A 20,528-nucleotide genomic window follows, 5' to 3' on the forward strand; every position below is an offset into this window, starting at 1 on the left:
GAATGATCTTTTCTAAATCCCACCATTTGCCTGCAAATTTCATGATTTCCTCCCTTTTGATTGCTGAGTAGTATTCCATTGTGTAAAAATACCACAATTTCTGTATCCATTCCTCCGTTGATGGACATCTGGTTTGTTTCCAGGTTCTATTACAAATAAAGCTGCGACAAACATGGTTGAGCAAATGTCCTTGTTGTGTACTTGAGCAAATTTTGGGTATATACCTAGGAGTGGTATAGCTGGGTCTTGAGGTAGCACTACTCCTAATTGTCTGAGAAAGCGCCAGATTGACTTCCAAAGTGGTTGTACCAATTTACATTCCCACCAGAAATGGAGGAGGGGTCCCCTTTCTCCACAACCTCTCCAGCATGTGTTGTCACTTGAGTTTTTGATCTTGGCCATTCTGATGGGTGTAAGGTGAAATCTCAGGGTCGTTTTGATTTGCATTTCCTTAAAGGCTAATGAGGTTGAACATTTCTTTAAGTGTTTCTCCGCCATTCAGTGTTCCTCTATGGAGAATTCTCTGTTCAGCTCCATGAAAGGAAGTAGTTTTAAAGTATTCATGTGAGCAAGTGGGCAAGTGCTTGGTGAACTTACAAGGGATTTATTCAACATGATTTAGGCCATTGTACAGGTTAACTTCCTCTTGAAGTTTATGATGATCATATTACATTAAGAGTGATAGATGGAACATTTTATCCTTTGTTGATTATGTCCAAAACATAAGCTACTAAGCCCTTGAGAAAAACATGTTAACTCTTAGAGTTGCTGTGAATCTGTCTTAAGTCAAGGGGAACAAGTTTAACTCCTAGGAAAAGAGCATGGCTTAAAATGAGCTTCCAAAAACAAATGTACTAAAAGAAAGTCAGGGATTTAGAGACAGGAAGAGTGCTCAGACAATCTAATCATTTACAGGAAAAGCAAGTTGGTTTAGGAAGTAGCTGGTATATGCTATAGTGTTATTTCAGTTGTTCTCAATCATCCTAATACTGTGATCCTTTAATATAGTTCCTTATGTTGTGGTGATACCCAACCATACTATTACTTTTGTTACTACTTCATAACCATAATGTTGCTATTGTTATGAATCATCATGTAAATATTTGTTTCTGATGGTCTTAGACAACCTCTGTGAAAGGGTCATGACTCAGAGATTAAGAATCACTGTGCTATTGTCTCTATCTCTGTGTCTGGTCATTATTTTTAAAGAATTTTATGTTTACCACGCTTCCTAAACACAAATAAATAAATTGAATTGTAATAGCTTCTTTACAACTTTATCTCTTTCAGGTATGTGGTGTTTGCATTGTTGCTTTGATCCAGCACCCACTTGTCACATTCTTCAAACTCCCTAACTATACAGTATCTGACTTCCTATTTTGATTTTGGAAATCTGAAAGCAACATATATATAATAAATTGACTGTGTTGTATTTCAAAACTCACATTATTATTTTCAGTTGTGCAGTTTTGGAAGTATGCCACTGACATTACGTTATCTTCAGTTCATCATATCAGGATGTTTGAAACATCAATATATCTTATTAGTGCTTTTACCACATTGATCAGTTTATTAAGTTGTTGTCTCTCAGGCTTCTTTACTATAATTACTATTTTCCCCTTTATATAAATTACTGTCTTCAGAGGGATACATTGAGATTATGCAGACAGCCCTTATCTGAACATGTTCTGCTCACTTATTTTAGTAATTATTGATCTCACTGCACTTGTTATTTATATGATGCTACTTCTTACTAATTTTCTATTTTTGTCATACCTTCCATATTCATAAATTAAACTATGCTATAAGGAACTATAGTTTCTGTAGGAACATGTCTGTTTCTTCTCTTAGTTTTATATATCTTACATTCTTCATTTATTTGTATCAGATGGACTGTGACATATCATAGCATATAAACAGCCATCAATAATACTTTATATTCTGTGATAGAATCCAATAATGAATCATGACTGGAAGTCATAGAGGAAGGAGAAAGCCAGCTATATTCTCACTAGAGGCTGATGAGATCACAGAGCTGTGATGTGATAATATCATTTCACCATTCAGTGTCAGAAAACAAAAAAAAATTCAAAACAAAACAAAAACAAACAAACAAACAAAGGCCACCCAGAACTTGCCAAGATCAAATAAGAACATTACTAACCATCCCTTGCTTACCTATAATGTCAGCTTCATGAGAATGTGTAGGCTTAGATATATATATTTTTTTAAATGTTCTTTTTAGAGTTGTTAAACAGTATTGCCTCCCTTCTAACACGCTGTTCAGAGGTAGGGGAAAAAGAAGATTATTAGGAAAAGGGAGTTGTAGACCTTTGTTTGCATAGTTCCTTGAGGTGATTCCACTCCTTGTTGTCTATTCTTCATGGTCCAGATACCAGCAGAACAGACAAATAGCAAACACCAAACAGCAATAGGAATCAACAGCAGTGTTGTGATTCTGCAAAAACAATAATTCTGCTAAATTGACACAAGTCAGGGAAAGCTGAAAGACTCAACCAGAATGCTATGAGAAGTTCTCTGGATCATTTCTCCCTGATGAATAAAGTGTGGAAAAAACGAAGGACAGGGGGAATCCAAGATGGCAGCAACTAGTGAGCACCTTATCCAAGGGGCAGAGGATCTGAAACTCCAAAATTGGTGAGTGGAGGGGCTGCTGAAACCAGAATATCTACATTGAGGCATCCTGGGTGAGAGGGGACAACCCGTGAGCTGGGAAAGTTTGGATTCAGTCACCTGTGGACTTCTCAGGGGTCTGAGAGTTGTAAATATTCAACTTCCCTCCAAGTCCCTTTGCCTCAAGTACGGGTCAACCAGCTTGGCTTCTGCAGATGGCAGTGGCCACTGCCCCAAGCACAAGCCTCCCTTCTCGGCAGAGGCAGCAGTTCTTGCTGCAAGCAAGAGCCTCCTTGATAGATGACTGAGACAGCAGACGGTCTCCCTGCCCTGCAGCCAAGCAGCCGACACAGTTGAGTTTAGGGATATCCTACACTTTCATTTGCACCTGTGGGCAAAAATCTGAGAATAAAGAACAGGGTAGACTGCTATCATACATTCAATGCACATCCCATTTGTCTTTCTAAAGGCATCTGAAAGACTCTACCTAGCAGTGTTTCAAAGCAGACACTAAGACTCATAACCAAACCCTCGGCAGAGTGCAGGGACTCATATAAAAGAAGGGGAGTTAGTATGATATGGAAAGGATAGGAGCTCTACAAGGACCAAATATATCCGGGTACAGGGTCTTTTCTGAGACTGACACTCAACCAAGGACCATCTATGGATATAACCTAGAACCTCTGCTCGGATGTGGCCCGTGATAGCTCAGTAACCAAGTAGTTTTCCAAAGCAAGGGGAACAAGGACTATTTCTAACAGGATCTCAAGGGCAGGCTCTTTGATCTACCCCTCCCCCAGGGGAGGAGCAGTCCTCTTAGGCCACAGAGGAGGACTTTGCAGCCAGCCCTGAAGATACCTGATAAAACAGGGTCAAATGAAAGGGGAGGAGGTCCTCCCCTATCAGTGGACTTGGAAAGGGGCAGGGAGGAGACCAGGGAGGGAGTTGGGGAGGGGGAGGGAATGAGGTAGTGGGATACAGCTGGGACACAGAGTTAACAAATTGTAACTAAAAAGAAAAATTAAAAAAAAAAATTTAAAAAAAGTTTAAAAAAAAAAGAAAAAAAAAAAAGAACAGGGTAAAGAACCACGGTGCTTTCCGGTTAGGCCTGCAAACAACTGAGTGTACCTTGAAATGAGTGCTTGCAGAGCCCCAGATCTAGAGTCCCTCTACTCCAGCAGACAGACATCAGATCACTTCCACCCACATCCCCACTGTGGGCAACATAGGGATCCTTAGGAAAACATTCTCAACATTGAAGCCCCTGTTCTGTGGGTCTACCAGTGCAGTCCAGGCAAACAATTCCTGGATCCAAGATGGTGCAACGCAGAAAGATCTGAATACCTGGAGGACAGAACAATAGGCCTATGGGCCACTAAGGAATCCAACACACTTGCTCAGAAACATTGTGCTCAAGAACCGAATGACACCAGTACTCACACCTGTGCTTATGCTCCACCCTTCCGTGCATCTACTCATTCCAGCGCCCTGTCCTTCAAGGCATACTTCCACACACACTCCTGTATTACACATATGTAACTGCTACTTTTCTCCCTAAGCTACAGCTGAAACACTCAAACCACTGAACCTCTCTCATTTTTATGAAGAATACTCCAGAGACAGACAGACCAAGTCTGAAGTACATACTCCAGGAAAAAACAGCAAAGGTTACAGGTAAGCAGATGACTATAAGTTAGTATAAGAATGCATCCAACAAAAATCAGGGCATCATGGCCAGCAACCGCAAAAATCAATGAAAAATTTAATTCATAAGAAACATAGGAAAATGATCTCAAATCTATGTTTATCCAGTTATTAAAGGCACGAAAAGGGAAAATGACCACAGCTCTCAAAGAAATATAAAGGGAAAAAAAGCCAAACAAACAGAAGCACAAGTAGAGCCATATAGAAATGAAAAAAGAAAAAAAAAAATAGAGGCCGTCATGGACAATCAGGAATCTACTTTCAAACAGATGAAGGAAATGCTGCAAGACATGAAAACTGAATTAGAATCAATAAAAAAGACACAAACAGGAAGAACCCTGAAGCTGGAGAACTTAGAGAAAAGATCAGGAAACACAAAGGCAAGCATCATCAATAAAATACAAGAGAGGGAAGAGAGAATCTCAGGTGCTGAGATATACTTGCAGGAACTGATACATCTGAAAAAGAAAAAGTAAAATTGGAGAGTTCTACAAACAAAACATCCAAGAAATCAAGGACACCATGAAAAGACAAAATCTAAGAGTAATAAGAACAGACGGAAAACAAGATTCTAGTCTTCAAGGTCTATAAAATATTTTCAAGAAAACCATAGAAGAAAATTTTCCCAACTTGGAGAAAGAAATGTCCATAAACATACAAAAGACCTACAGAACACCAAGTAGACTACAACATAAAAGAAACTCCTTACACCATATAATAGTCAAAACACTAAATCTACATAACAAAGAAAAAATATTAAAAGCAGCCAAGGCACAAAGGCCAAGTATCGTATAAAGGTAGACCTATCAGAATCACATCAGACTTCACAATAGAAAATGTGAAAGCCAGAAGGGCCTGGGCAGATGTCATACAGATTCTAAAAGACTACAGATGCAACCCAGACTGCTATACCCTGAGAAACTAATAATCAACATAGATGGAGAAAACAAAATGTTCCATGACTAAACTAAAATTAAACACTATCTACAAAGCAACCTAGCCCTATAGAAGATAGTAGAAGGAAAACTCCAATCTAACAAAATCAACTATACCCAAGAAAACACAGGATGTAGACAGCATCACAACAAAAAAATTAAAAAAAAAAAAAGCCAAGTATAGAAACATAGTAACACTATAAACTCTACTCCACAATAAAAGGAAATAACATTGACTGGTAACTATTATCTACCAACATCAAAGAACACAACTCTCCAATAAAAAGGCACAGTAATGCACAGATTAACATAATCGTTGTAGAAATAGGATCCAACATTCTGCTGCATCTAAGAAATACAGCTATGCAACAAAGACAGAGAGAACCTCAGAGGAAAGGGCTAGAAAATGGATTTTTCAAGCAAGTGATCCAAAAAACAAGCTGGAGTAGCTATCGTAATATTTAATAAAATAAAATTTTAACCAAAATTAATCAAAAAAGATGAGGAGGGGCACTCCATTCTCATCACAGGAAAAACCCACAAGGAGGACATCACAATCCTGACCATCAATATCCCCAAAACAAGAGCACCTGCGTTTGTAAATGAAACATTTTTAAAGCTTAAATCACACATTAATCCCAACACTTTAATAGTGGCCCCAAGTAGATGAAGCCATTTTTATTTATGAAATCACAATCCTGGTACCCTAAAAAGTGTCATCAGTGGTTATTTTATTTAAAGAAATCATAACATCAACGCTGCATAAATTCCCGTATTACAAAAAGCCAAAAATAAATGTCTATCCAAGCATGTACTGTGGACATGAGAACACACCCAAATGAAACAAATAGGGTCCATAGTTATGCAAAGTGAGAAATTAACCCTTTGTAGATATAAGTCCATTCATTAAATAGCACCCTTCTGTCACAGTATTTTCAAAACTGTAAAAAAGGGATGTGCCCATTTTACCAAGAAATCTTCCTTGATATGCACCTATCAATTTCACATAATATCTTTCTAAGAGCATTTTTTTTAATCTCTACCAATCAGGCACAGCTTCTGCATTTTTAAGTCTCTGCTGAAGACACAGCTTGACTACATTTTTTTTAATTTTTTTTTATTTTTGAATTTTATTTTTTTCTTATCAGTTACATTTTATTAACTCTGTATCCCAGCCATGTCCCAATCCCTCATTCCCTCCCAGTCCCTCCCTCACTCCCTCATCTCCACCGTGCCCCTTGCAAAGTCCACTAATAGGGGGGACCTCCTCCCCATTCATCTGATTCTATTTTATCAGGTATCTTCAGGACTGGCTGCAAAGCCCTCCTCTGTGGCCTAACAGGACTGCTCCTCCCTTGCAGGGTGGGGAGGCCAAAGAGCCAGTCATTGAGTTCCTGTTAGAAACAGTCCTTGTTCCCCTCACTATGGGAAACCAATTGGTTACTGAGCTACCACAGGCTACATCTGAGCAGAGGTTCTAGGTTACATTCATACATGGTCCTTGATTACATGTCAGTCTCAGAAAGGACCCTGTGCCCAGATATATTTGGTCCTTGTGGAGCTCCTATCCTTTTCTCATCAGACTAACTCCCCTTCTTTCTTATGATTCCCTGTACTCTGCCAAAGGTTTGGTCATGAGTCTTTGCTTTGAAAACACTGCTAGTTAGAGTCTTTCAAATGCGCTCATTAGACTCCTGTCATACGTTCATTGCGCATCCCATCTGTCTTTCTAAACAAGGATTGATAATCTTACCCCATGTCCGCTCTCTTGATTATCTTTTTTAGGTGTATAGATTTCATTAGGTTTATCATATCTTATAGGTCTATATAAGTGAGTATATACCGTGTTTGTCTTTCTCCTTCTGGGATATTTCACTCAGGATGATCTTTTCTAGATCCCACCATTTGCCTGCAAATTTCATGATTTCCTCCTTTTTGATTGCTGAATAGTATTCCATTGTGTAAAAATACCACAATTTCTGTACCCATTCCTCCATTGATGGACATCTGGGTTGTTTCCAGGTTCTGGCTATTACAAATAAAGCTGCTATAAACATGGTTGAGCAAATATCGCTTTTGTGTACTTGAGCAAACTTTGGATATATACCTAGCAGCGGTATAGCTGGGTCTATTTAGGAAGCACTATTCCTAATTGTCTTAAAAAGTGCCAGATAGATTTCCAGAGTGGTTGTATCAGTTTACATTCCCACCAGCAGTGGAGGAGGGTTCCCCTTTCTCCACAACCTCTCCAGCATGTGTTGTCCCTTGAGTTTTTCATCTTGGCCATTCTGATGGGTGTAAGGTGATATCTCAGGGTCGTTTTGATTTGCATTTCCCTGATGGCTAATGAGGATGAGCATTTCTTTAAGTGTTTCTCTGCCATTCGATATTCCTCTGTCGAGAATTCTCTGTTTAGCTCTGCTCCCCATTTTTTAATTGGATTACTTGGTTTGCTGCTTTTCAGCTTCTTTAGTTCTTTGTATATACTCGATATTAGTCCTCTGTCAGATAAAGGGTTAGTGAAGATTCTTTCCCAATCTGTAGGCAGTCGTTTTGTTTTGATGACAGTGTCCTTTGCTTTACAGAATCTTTTCAGTTTCATGAGGTCCCATTTATTGATTGTTGCTCTTAGAGCCTGTGCTGTTGGTGTTCTGTTCAGGAAGTTGTCTCCTGTGCCAATGAGTTCTAGGCTGTTCCCCACTTTTTCTTCTAACATATTTAGAGTATCTGGTTTTATGTTGAGGTTTTTGATCCACTTGGACTTTGTGGAGGGTGATAAATATAGATCTATTTTCATTTTTCTGCATGTGGACATCCAGTTGGACCAGCACCATTTGTTGAAGATGCTGTCTTTTTTCCATTGAATGGTTTTGGCTTCTTTGTCAAAAATCGAGTATTCATAGGTGTATGGGTTTATTTCTGGGTCTTCTATGCGGTTCCATTGATCCTCCATTCTGTTTTTATGCCAATACTATGCAGTTTTTATTACTATTGCTCTGTAGTACAACTTGAGATCGGGGATAGAGATACCTCCAGATGATCTGTTATTGTACAGTATTGTTTTGGAGATTCTGGGTTTTTTGTTTCTCCATATGAAGCTGAGAATTTTTTTTTCAAGGTCTGTAAAGAAGTGAGTTGGTATTTTGATGGGAATTGCACTGAATCTCTAGATTGCTTTTGACAGGATGGCCATTTTCACAATGTTAATCCTACCAATCCATGAGCACAGGAGATCTTTCCATCTTCTGAGATCTTCTTCAATTTCTTTCTTCAGAGAGTTGAAGTTTTTCTCAAACAGCTCTTTCACTTGCTTGGTTAGTGTCACTCCAAGATACTTTATGTTATTAGTGGCTATTGTGAAGGGTGTTGTTTCCCTAATTTCTTTCTCAGCCCTTTTGTCTTTGGTATACAGAAGGGCTTCGGATTTTTTTGAGTTGATTTTGTATCCTGCCACTTTGCTGAAGGTGTTTATCAGCTGGAGGAGTTCTCTGGTTGCATTTTTGGGGTCGCTCATATATACTATCATATCATCTGCGAATAGTGACACTTTGACCTCTTCCTTTCTGATTTGTATCCCCTTGATCTCCTTTAGGTGTCTTATTGCTCTGGCTAGGACTTCAAGTACGATGTTGAAGAGGTATGGAGAGAGTGGGCAGCCTTGTCTTGTCCCTGATTTCAGTGGGATTGATTTAAGCTTCTCTCCATTGAGTTTGATGTTGGCTATAGGCTTGCTGTATATTGCCTTTACTATGTTTAGGTATTTCCCTTGTATTCCTGATCTCTCCAAGACTTTAAACATGAATGGGTGTTGGACTTTGTCAAATGCTTTTTCAGCATCTAAGGAGATGATCATGTGGTTTTTCTCCTTCAGTTTGTTTATATGGTGGATTACATTGATGGATTTCCGTATGTTGAACCACCCTTGCATGCCTGGGATGAAGCCTACTTGGTCGTGGTGGATGATATCTTTGATGTGTTCTTGGATTCGGTTTGCAAGTATTTTATTGAGTATTTTTGCGTCAATGTTCATAAGAGAGATAGGTCTGAAGTTCTCTTTTTTTGTTGGGTCTTTGTGAGGTTTAGGTATCAGGGTGACTGTTGCTTCATAGAATGAGTTTGGTAATGTACCTTCTGTTTCTATTTTGTGGAATAGTTTGAGGAGAATTGGTGTGAGCACTTCTTTGAAGGTCTGGTAGAATTCTGCGCTGAAACCATCCGACCCAGGGCTTTTTTTGGAGGGGAGACTGTGAATGACTGCTTCACTTTCCTTGGGGGATATAGGGCTGTTCAGTCTTTCTATCTGATCTTGACTTAATGTTGGAAGATGGAATCTATCAAGAAAATTGTCCATTTCATTTAGATTTTCAAATTTTGTGGCATATAGGCTTTTGTAGTATGACCTAAAGATTGTTTGAATTTCCTCTGTGTTTGTAGTTATGTCACCCTTTTCATCTCTGATTTTGTTGATTTGGATAGATTCTCTCTGCTTTTTAGTTATTTTGGCTAAGGGTTTGTCTTTCTTGTTGATTTTCTCAAAGAACCAGCTTTTCGTTTCATTGATTCTTTGAATAGTTTTATTTGTTTCTAATTGATTGATTTCAGCCCTGAGTTTGATTATTTCCAGCCTTCTGCTCCTCTTGGGTGTATCTGCTTCTTTTTTTTCTAGGGTTTTCAGTTGGGCCATTAAGTTGTTTGTATGTGATGTTACGAATTTCTTCTTGCAGGCACTTAGTGCTATAAATTTTCCCCTGAGCACTGCTTTCAAAGTGTCCCATAAATTTGGGTATGTTGTGCCTTCATTTTCATTGAATTGTAGGAAGTCTTTAATTTCTTTCTTTATTTCTTCCTTAACCCAGCTGTAGTTGAGTAACAGGTTATTCAGTTTCCATGTGGGTGGAGGCTGTTTGTTATTTCTGTTGTTGTTGAGGTCCAGTCTAAGTCCATGGTGGTCAGATAGGATACAAGGGATTATTTCAATCTTTTTGTATCTGTTGAGGCTTTCTTTATGACCAACTATATGGTCTATTTTGGAGAAGGTTCCATGCGGTGCTGAAAAGAAGGTATACTCTTTTGAGTTTGGATGAAGAGATCTGTAGACGTCTATTAGGTCCATTTGATTTAGGGTCTCTGTAAGTGTTTTTATTTCCCTATTTGTTTTCTGTCTAATTGATCTGTCCCTTGGTGAGAGTGGGATGTTGAAGTCTCCCACTATTAGGGTTTTAGGATCAATGTGTGATTTAAACTTTAATATTGTTTCATTTACGAATGTAGGTGCTCTTGTATTTGGGGCATAGATATTCAAAATTGTGATGTCCTCTTGGTGGATTTTTCCTTTGATGAGAATATAGTGGCCGTCCTCATCTTTTTTGATTAACTTGGGTTGAAAGTCTATTTTATTAGATATTAGGATGGCTACTCCCGCTTGTTTTCTGGAACCATTTGCTTGAAAGACTTTTTTCCAGCCCTTTACTCTGAGGTAGTGTTTATCTTTGTTGCATAGGTGTGTTTCTTGGATGCAACAGAATGATGGATCCTGTTTCCGCAACCATTATGTTAGTCTGTGTCTTTTAATTGGGGAGTTGAGTCCGTTGATGTTGATAGAAACTAGTGACCAACAATTGTTACTTACTTTAGATGTGGTGTTGGTGGTGTCACTGAGTTTCATTGCTTGTCTTCTTTTGGTTTTTTGTTGTGTAGTTATCTACTTCCACTGTTTCCTTTGATGTAGTTGTTTTCTTTGGTTTGGAGTTTCCCTTCTAGTAACTTCTGTAGAGCTGGGTTACTATGTAGATATTGTTTAAATTTGGTTTTCTATTGGAATATCTTGAATTCTCCGTCTATGTTGATTGAAAGTTTTGCTGGGTATAGTAGTCTGGGTTGGAATCTGTGGTCCCTTAAGGACTGTATGATTGCTGTCCAGGCCCTTCTGGCTTTCATAGTTTCTGTTGAGAAATCTGGTGTGATTCTGATAGGTCTACCTTCATATGTTACTTGGCCTTTTTCTCTTGCTGCTTTTAGAATTTTTTCTTTGTTTTGTAGGTTCAGTGTTTTGACTATGATGTGACGTGAAGAATTTCTTTTCTGGTCTAGTCTACTTGGTGTTCTGTAGGCCTCTTGTATGTTTATGGCCATCTCCTTCTTTAAGTTGGGAAAGTTTTCTTCTATAATTTTCTTAAAAATATTTTCTGGACCTTTGAGCCTGATGTCTTCTTTTTCTTCTACTCCTATTATTCTTAGGTTTTGTCTTTTCATGGTATCCTTGATTTCTTGGATGTTTTGTGTTTGGAACTTTTCTGATTTTATTTTTTCTTTGAGAGATGTGTCAATTTCCGCAAGTGTATCTTCGGCTCCTGATATTCTTTCTTCCATTTCTTGTATTCTGTTGGTGATGCTTACCTTTGTAGTGCCTGATCTTTTCTCTATGTTCTCCAGCTCCTGGTTTTTCTCTATTTGTGTTTTCTTTATTGATTCTAATTCTGTTTTCATGTCTTGCACCATTTCCTTCATCTGTTTGAATGTGGACTCCTGCTTTTCAATGATAGCTTCTATTTTTTTGTCTGTTTCCTCTCTATGTATCACTAATTGTGCGTTTACTTCTTTGGGTATAATTGCCTGTATTTCTATGAGAGCTTTGTTTATTTCTTCTTTATTTGCCTTCATTTGTGTGGACATTTCTTTGAAAGCTTTGTGCATTTCTTCTCTGTTTGCCTCAATTTTCGTGGTCATTTCTCTGAGAGCACGATTTGTTTCCTCTTGGTTAGTCTCGATTTCTTTGGTTATTTCTCTGAGGGCTTTGTTCATTTCATCTCTATGGGCCTCTAATAGCTGGAGAAACATAGTTTTGAGGTCGTTTTCTTGTGTATCTAGTGAATTGAAGTGTCCATTGTTTTGTGGGGTTGCTGGCAAGGTCATTATGTCCTGATTTTTGTTGGGAGTGTTCTTACGTCTGCCTCTAGCTATCTGGTTATTTATAATCCTCACTGGTTGTTCCTCAGGATTGTAGTTTGGGCTATGATCCTCTCTTTCTGTTTTCTGGACTGTTTTTTCAGGAAGATGAGAGAGGTTCACTGCTTTGGGAGTGTGCACTGTGTTTTCAGTTTTGCCTACATAAAGAATGTGACGCTGGCGCTATTTGCTTGCGCTTTTAGCAGGCGAGGTGTGCATGCGCGCATTCTCTGACTATTGTAGTGGCCTGCAAGCCACTATTAAGCAGTTCTGACTGAGATCCAGGGATTGTTTGCCTGGATTACCCTGGTGGACCCGCAAGGCAGAGGCTTCAATGTTGGGGTCGCTATCCCAAGAATCCCTCTGATGCCTACACTAGGGGTGTGGGTGGCAGGGATCTCATCTGGTTGCTTCTGTGGAGAGGCCCTAGGTCTGGGACAATCTCTCCCTAGAAGGCTCACTCACTCTCTTGCAGGACCAGTTGGAATGCACAGGGGTTCCCCTTGCTCACTACTTTCTGTTTTGGTCCTGCTGCGGAAGTGCATGGGTAGGCTAACAGTCAGCTCTGTGACACTGTGGCCACAGGACTCGGTGTCCACCTTTCCTGTGTGCTGCCTCTTTGTCCTTTTTCTCTGCCAGGAGGGGTTATGTTGACTGGTCCCTGGGTGGCGCGGGAAAGAGTTAGGATGAGTGTACTCAGCCCCAGATCCCAGGCCCAGATCTCTCTGCCAGAAGCAGCCTAGCAGTAGAATCTATGTTTGCTGATCCCAAGACAGTACCAGGTAGGGTGGAGTGTCCTCAGATCCAGAGCTTGGGTTTCTCTGCTAGGGGCCGCTGGGTGAGCTGGAGAGAGGGTGCTGTGTCCTTAGCAGGCTGCCTCTCTGTCCTTCCCCTCTGACCTTCTCCTCTCTTGGGCAAGCTTATGGAGGTGCTCTCAGGGGAGTGCCAGCAGAGGTTGGGGCTTCTCAGTAGGATCCTGAGCCCTGAGCTGGCATTTCTCTGCCAGGGGTCGGGGGGGGCGCCGGTGATAGAACTTGCTGCTAGACCTTACTGCGCTGGACCCAGGAGAATCTCAGGACGTGTAGAATGACCACAGTCCCAGATCCCGAGCTGTAGTTTGTTTGCTAGGAGCGGCCGGTAGCACTGGAGTTCCGGCACTGTGAAGCCGCTGTGCACCTCTTTACCTTCTGCTCTGCTGCGGCAAGGTTATGGCGGCGTTTGGGGGAGTGCCCGAAAGGTTTGGGTTTTCTCAGCCCCGATCTCGGGTTGGGGTATAGACAATGTGGTTTGTGGCAGATTCTGCTGGATGCCTCCTGCCTCCTCCGAAGAGGGAGTAGGGATTTTGAGCTGGGTGTGCAGCTGTGCAGCTGTAATCCGTGCTTGGCGGGAGCTCAGTTGTGATGGCGGCAGGCGGCGGCTACCTGCGGTTCAAGAAACCTTACAGGGAAAGACTGGGTGACCCGTGACCACCAGTCTGCCAACTTTCCTTCCCCTTGGGGTTTTTTTTGCGACTGGGACTCTCAGCCTCAGGCACCCTTGTGCCCACCAATCAGCCTGGGAAAGTGATCAGCACAAGCAGGCTTGCAGCACCAGCCCGGAGACCCAAAGCCCAAGTTAGCCCGGTTCTCTTCCGGGTTCTGGCTGGGCAGCCGAGAGTGGACCAGACCGATTCCCACACCGTGGGAGCCTCCCCTCACCTGGGAAACAAGATCGATCGCTGTTGTTTTAGGGTCCAGAGTTCAGTCTGCTGGTCGCTGCACGAAGTGTGTTGTCCTACTTCTCAGACACGGTGTTCTCCCGGTGCCGCCATCTTGGCCCCCATCTTTTTTTAATTTTTTATTAATTACATTTTATTCATTTTGTATCCCCCCATAAGTCTCTCCCTCCTCCCCTCCCGATCGCACCCTCCCTCCCCTTTCTGCATGCATGCATGCCACTCCCCAAGTCCACTGATAGGGGAGGTTCTCCTCTTCTTTCTGATCTTAGTCTATCAGTTCTCATCAAAAGTGGCTGCATTGTCCTCTACTGTGGCCTGGTAAGGCTGCTCCCCCCTCAGGGGGAAGTGATCAACGAACAGGCCAATCAGATTATGTCAGAGGCAGTCCCTCTTCCCATTACTATGTAACCCACTTGGACACTGACCTGCCATGGGCTACACCTGTGCAGGGGTTCCAGGTCATCTCCACGAATAGTCCTTGGTTGGAGTATGAGTCTCTGAGAAGTTCCCTGTGTTCAAATTATCTTGTTCTGTTGCTCTCCTTGTGGAGTTCCCGTCCCCTCCAGCTCTTACTATTTCCCACTTCTTACAAAGAATTCCATTCACTCTGCCCATCAGTTGGCCAACAGGCTCAGCATCTGCTTTGACAGTCTATACTGCAAAAGCTTTCAGAGGCCCTCTGTGGCAGGTTTCAAGGTTGTTTCCTGTTTTCTTCTGGCTTTCAGAGGCCCTCTGTAGCAGGTTCCGAGGTTGTTTCCTATTTTCTTTTTCTTCTGATGTCCATCGTCTTTGCCTTTCAGGATGGGGATTGAAGATTTTAGTTAGGGTCCTCTCTTTTGCTTAGTTTGTTTAGATGTACAGATTTTAGTGGGTTTATTCTATGTTGTATGTTTATATGAGTGAGTATATACCATGCGTGTCTTTTTGCTTCTGGGACAACTCACTCAGGATGATCCTTTCCAGGTCCCACCATTTACCTGCAAATTTCATGATTTCCTTATTTTTCATTGCTGAGTAATACTCCATTGTATAGATGTACCACCGTTTCTGCATCCATTCTTCAGTTGAGGGGCATCTGGGTTGTTTCCAGTTCCTGGCTATTACAAATAAAGCTGCTACAAACATGGTTGAGCAAATGTCCTTTTTGTGTACTTGCGCCTCTTTTGGGTATATGCCTAGGAGTGGTATGGCTAGATCTTGAGGAAGCGCTATTCCTAGTTGTCTGAGAAAGCGCCAGATTGATTTCCAGAGTGGTTGTACCAGTTTACATTCCCACCAGCAGTGGAGAAGGGTTCCCCTTTCTCCACAACCTCTCCAGCATGTGTTGTCCCTTGAGTTTTTCATCTTGGCCATTCTGATGGGTGTGAAATCTCAGGGTTGTTTTGATTTGCATTTCCCTAATGGCTAATGAGGTTAAGCATTTCTTTAAGTGATTCTCTGCCATTTGATATTCCTCTACAGAGAATTCTCTCTTTAGCTCTGTTCCCCATTTTTCAAGTGGATTACTTGGTTTGTTGCTTTTCAGCTTGTTTAGTTCTTTATATATATTGGATATGAGTCCTCTGTCAGATAAAGGGTTGGTGATGATTCTTTCCCAATCTGTAGGCAGTCGCTTTGTTTTGATGACGGTGTCCTTTGCTTTACAGAAGCTTTTCAATTTCATGAGGTCCCATTCATTGATTGTTGCTCTTAGAGCCTGTGCTGTTGTTGTTCTGTTCAGGAAGTTTTCTCCTGTACCAATGAGTTCTAGGCTATTCCCCACTTTTTTTTCTAGCCGATTTAATATTTCTGGTTTTATGTTGAGATCTTTGATCCACTTGGACTTCAGTTTTCTGCAGGGTGATAAGTATGGATCTATTTTCATTTTTCTACATGTAGACATCCAGTTGGACCAGCACCATTTGTTGAAGATGCTATCTTTTTTCCATTGTATGGTTTTGGCATCTTTATCAAAAATCAGGTGTCCGTAAGTGTGTGGGTTTATTTCTGGGTCTTCTGTTCGATTCCATTGATCCACCATTCTGTTTCTATGCCAGTACCATGCAGTTTTTATAACTGTTGCTCTATAGTACAGCTTGAGATCAGGGATGGAGATACCTCCAGAAGATCTTTTATTGTAGAGGATTGTTTTAGCAATTCTCGGTTTCTTGTTATTCCATACGAAGTTGAGAATTTTTCTTTCCAGGTCTGTAAAGAATCGTGTTGGAAATTTGATGGGAATTGCATTAAATCTGTAGATTGCTTTTGGTAAGATGGCCATTTTTACTATGTTAATCCTGCCAAGCCATGAGCATGGGAGATCTTTCCATCTTCTCATATCTTCCTCTAATTCTTTCTTCAGAGACTTGAAATTTTTTTCATACAAGTCTTTGACTTGCTTGGTTAGGGTTACACCAAGGTACTTTATGTCCTTTGTGGCTATTGTGAATGGTGTTGTTTCTCTAATTTCTTTCTCAGCCCTTTTGTCTTTTGTATACAGGAGTGCTACTGATTTTTTTGAGTTAATTTTGTATCCGGCCACTTTGCTGAAGGTGTTTATCAGCTGTAGGAGTTCCCTGGTATAGTTTTTGGGGTCACTCATATATAATATCATATCATCTGCAAATAGTGATAATTTGACTTCTTCCTTTCCCATCTGTATCCCCTTGATCTCCTTCAACTGTCTTATTGCTCTAGCAAGGACTTCCAGAACTATGTTGAAGAGATATGGAGAGAGTGGGCAGCCTTGTCTTGTCCCTGATTTCAGTGGGATTGCTTTAAGTTTCTCTCCGTTCAGTTTGATGTTGGCTATAGGCTTGCTGTATATCGCCTTTACTATGATTAGATATGTGCCTTGTATCCCTGATCTCTCCAATACTTTAAACATGAATGGATGTTGGATTTTGTCAAATGCTTTTTCAGCATCTAGGGAGATTATCATGTAGTTTTTCTCTTTCAGTTTGTTAATATGGTGGATCACATCGATGGATTTCTGTATATTGAACCACCCCTGCATACCTGGATTGTAAAATACTCAGTCTAAGAAACCAGCTTTTCTCCTTTTCCTCTTTCCCCATGAGCATGCTCTATCCTTTTTTTAAATTCTTTTTTATTATTAACATTTATTACAATTTATTCAATTTTTATCATGGCTTTGGCCCCCTCCTTCATCTCATCCCAATCTCATTCTTCTTCCCTCCTCTCCCCATATGCCCCTCCCCTAGTTCACTGATAAGGGAGGTCCTCCTTCCCTTCTATTTGACTCTTGCCTATCAGGTCTCATCAGGACTGGCTGCATTGTCTTTCTCTATGGCCTTGCAAGGCTGTATTCCCTCTCCCGCAGGGTGAGGTGATCAGAGAGCCTGCTACTGAGTTCATACCAGAGAAAGCCCATAAAGGTTAAACCTCTTATTAGGGACCCCCTTGGATACTGAGTCTATGGACTACATCTGAGCTGGGATTTTAAGTCTCTCCATGCTGAAGTGGATATAGAGAAAGGGGAAATGTCCTCCATTGCTGGTGGAAATGTAAACTTGTACAACCACTTTGGAAATCAATCTGGTGCTTCCTCAGAAATTTAGGAATAATGTTACCTCAAGGTCCAGCTACACCACTCCTAAACTATACACAAAATATGCTCAAATATACAACAAGGTCATTTGCTCAACCATGTTTAAGGCAGTTGTATTCGTAACAGCCAGAAGCTGGAAACCACCTAGATATCCCTTAATGGAGGAATGGATAAAGAAAGTGTGTTACATTTACACAATGCAATACTACTCAGCAACTGAAAACAAGAAATCATGAAATTTGCAGGCAAATGGTGGCAACTAGAAAAGATCATTTTGAATGAGCTAGCCCAGAAGCAGAAAAACACACATGGTATATATTCACTCATAAGAGGGTATTAGCTATATAATATGGGATAAACATACTAAAACCTATACTCCTAAAGAAGCTAAACAACAAGGAAGACACAGGGAAGATGCTCAGTCTTCATTCAGTAGGAAAACTGTGATAGACATCGGAAGCCAGGGAAGACAGCAAACAGGATAAGAGCCTATGACAGTCTGAAAGATTACTTATTGAGGTATTATAGCAGAGGCTGAGACACTTAGCCAAGCTTTGGGCAGAGTTCAGGGAATCAACAGGAGCTCCAAAAGGAGACCACAGAGCCAAAATAAACTGAGCCAAGAGTGGCCTGCAGAGACTGATACCTCAACCAAGGACAATGTTCTATCCTTTGACCTTCACTAAAATTTCTCCCTCCATGTCTTTTTACTGTTCTCTGTCTTTGTCTCTCTTTCTCAGTCTCTCTTTCTCTGTCTTTCTCCTGTCACCTGTCCCATTTTCCTTGTTTATATATTAATACCTATGCATTCTTTTTATGATTAAAACAGAAAATAGAAACTTGTTAGTCAGTGCATGGTCAGTCAACTCAAAAATGACCATTTCCATTCATGCACTCATTGAGAACACAGAAATGTCTTTGGTTCTATCCCATATAAAGGACAGAAGTATTAGGATTCTTTAATTTCTGGTCTGGTGTCTGGTTATCTTAAAGAGATCTCTTGAAGACAGCAATCAGGCTATGACCAAGCTTTCAGTATAAATGAGGACAGCAAAAACTGGAAATAAAGTTTAGTAGCTTATGATCCTCTTTGGTTTTGATTGTGCACAGCCAACTATCTCTTTCTGATAATGAACTTGGCAGCCTCGACCCTTTGTGTGCATATATTATGCACACATACTTCTACCCAAGCAATATACCTAGAAACCTCAGAATTTGCTTGGACCTCTAATATTATAAAACTATACACCAAAGTCCTCTCAACAATAATATATGTGTTTCTCAAACCTGAACAATAATCAGTTTTACATATGCATTTCCAGTGTTTTCACAATGTATTCAGGTTCAGTGACTAGAAGGGCCAATCTTCCCTGAACTTGTTTTGAATGCATGCAGCATCTTTCAAGTGAACGTACAGTGTGAAGGCTCTTTTTACTATCAGATGTCTGTACAAAATTAGGTGGACATTATTAAAATCAGGTAAACTGTGGGAAGGGAGTTGACACGCACAATACAAATAATTATGTGATTTAATTTATCACTAAAAACAGACAGCCACACTTATTAAATGATGAAACTCCTTTTTCTCTGGGATCATGTCATGGAAAGCTCCAAAAAAGACCTGAAGTCCTTGATTACACTTACTTATTTGTTCAATACCAAGAGTGCCAGTATCTCCCTCTCTAATATATGATTTCTTTTTCCTCTGAATTATTTTATTACTTTGTGAATTTGTGTGAGATTTTATTTTCAGCTTTATAGAAACCCCTTACTTGATCTCAGCCAACAGAAATAAAGAGACCCCTCCCCTTGATGAGCAGCGTTAGAACTGGATCTCTGCCATTTGCCTTTGGATGCTGTTTACTCAATTGTTACCTTAAATTTATCTCCTCTGATTTACACTGAATCTACACTCAGATGGTCCAGAAACAGTGTAGCTCAAACAATCTGGGTCCCTGATTGTCCTCTAAGGCCTGAAAATCATTTAGAGTAGAGACTCTAAGTGTTCCACCCCGATTTCAACACATACCTATCTCTCTTTTTTAAGCTTCTTAGTTTATTTGTTTTCTTAGAAATATGCACATCAAAGCAGGTCAAATTACCACAGGTCTTTCTGCCGCCATCGACACTGGCCTTTGACATTCCCCTTTCCTTCCTCATTCTCTTCTTGTGTTCTTTTCATTGTTTTCAGGAGTTGTGTAGTTTTTGTTTTTGTTGTTGTTTTTTCCCCCATAAAGGCCATGACTTGCAAATCTTTGTTTAGGCTCATCATTCTTTTTTACATAATCTAGAGAATCATAGATCATGCCAAAGCCAGCAGTCTTGCCACCATGACATATGTTGTGGTTTTTGTACCTTCTGACCAGCTTTCCCTGGATTTCTGTTTCTGGTGCTGTTGCCTTCCCAGGATGAAGGGCATCAGTGACCATCTGTTTCCTCTGAAGCAGATGATTTGTCATGAACTTCCTGGTCTGGACCATCATGGTGTCCTTTATGATAGCTAAAGTGCCCGGTCAACACATCTCTTAAATGACTCTTGGATTTCAAACTTGAGGGGTAATGTTACAAGGGTTAGTATCTTTTGAGGTTGTAGAGGATGAGTCTGTCCCTCATGGTTGGCTTTTGATGCCACATCACATTTTCTGAGGGATAGTACATAATAAAGCATCATAACTTGACCTCCCTTGAAGATAAAGGGTATTATTGAGGCCCAAAAAAGAAAAATTCTCTTCATGTTTATACTCATTTTGTGCAACCAGAAAAAACGAACATGAGGTTAGATGGGATAGGTGGGAGAGGATCTGTGAGGAGAAGGGATAACAGAAAGATTATGATAAAAATATAATGCATGGAATTCTCAGATAATAAAAAAACAATTTTAAAATAAATCATAAATGGAAATTTTTTTGGCTACATATGGTCTTTTGTGTTTTCATATTTTTTGCATTGATTTCTTTCAGTTCTGTGAGATATATCATTGGAATTTTAATGGGAATTACATATTTTTATTACAATTTTATTTTTCTTTTATTGAAAACAGTTT

At 40.3% G+C, this 20,528-nt stretch overlaps 1 pseudogene; it reads right to left on the reverse strand.

Annotated features, from left to right (window-relative positions):
• Nucleotides 1-19,483: 19,483 nt before the first annotated feature.
• LOC129689282 (40S ribosomal protein S24-like) lies at nt 19,484-19,974 on the reverse strand (annotated as a pseudogene).
• Nucleotides 19,975-20,528: the final 554 nt, after the last annotated feature.

The sequence above is a fragment of the Psammomys obesus genome, unplaced genomic scaffold (genome assembly GCF_907164565.1).
Source record: "Psammomys obesus unplaced genomic scaffold, mPsaObe1.curated_primary_1811, whole genome shotgun sequence".
In the NCBI taxonomy this organism is placed as follows: domain Eukaryota; kingdom Metazoa; phylum Chordata; class Mammalia; order Rodentia; family Muridae; genus Psammomys; species Psammomys obesus.